Consider the following 638-nt stretch of genomic DNA (forward strand, 5'->3'; position numbering starts at 1 on the left):
GAGAGCATATTGGGTAATTGGACCCAATTTGAGATTCAGTATACTCCCAGCAGTGTCTAGCTGTGAGCAGGAAGCGAAAATAATGTTGGATTTCTTTGTTAAGAATATATATTATATCCACCGCTAAATCGATGGTCTAACTCGACCTAAAAAAAAAAAATGTACAGTTTTGGTCTGAAAATGACTAAAATTAAAAAAGAAAACTAGCTCCAGAGCTTATCTTGAAGGGGGACACTAAATTAATACCAACGTTAAGACAGACCATCTGAAGATAAGCTCGAAGGTCTAATTTAGTTTACTTTACACATGTGTAGACTCGTAGGGGAACAAGAACTTCGACACACACTGAAACTAAAGGAACTGCTTCAAGATGCTGCGAGGTTTATCAAGACGAGCGGAAGGAGGAGGAGGAGGAATTATAAGGGGGGAAAGCACCAAGCCATTACGACTATATAGCACTGGGAAGGGGTCAGGATAAGGATTTGGGATGGGACGGAGGGGAAGGAATGGTGTCCCAACCACTTGTGGACGGTCGGTGATTGAACGCAGACCTGTATGAAGCGAGACCGTCGCTCTACCGTCCAGCCCAAGTGGTTGGGCTCATCAAGACGAGAGAATAGCGTGAAAGATGGATGAGT

Source organism: Procambarus clarkii, chromosome 28, assembly GCF_040958095.1.
Source record: "Procambarus clarkii isolate CNS0578487 chromosome 28, FALCON_Pclarkii_2.0, whole genome shotgun sequence".
NCBI classification, from domain to species: domain Eukaryota; kingdom Metazoa; phylum Arthropoda; class Malacostraca; order Decapoda; family Cambaridae; genus Procambarus; species Procambarus clarkii.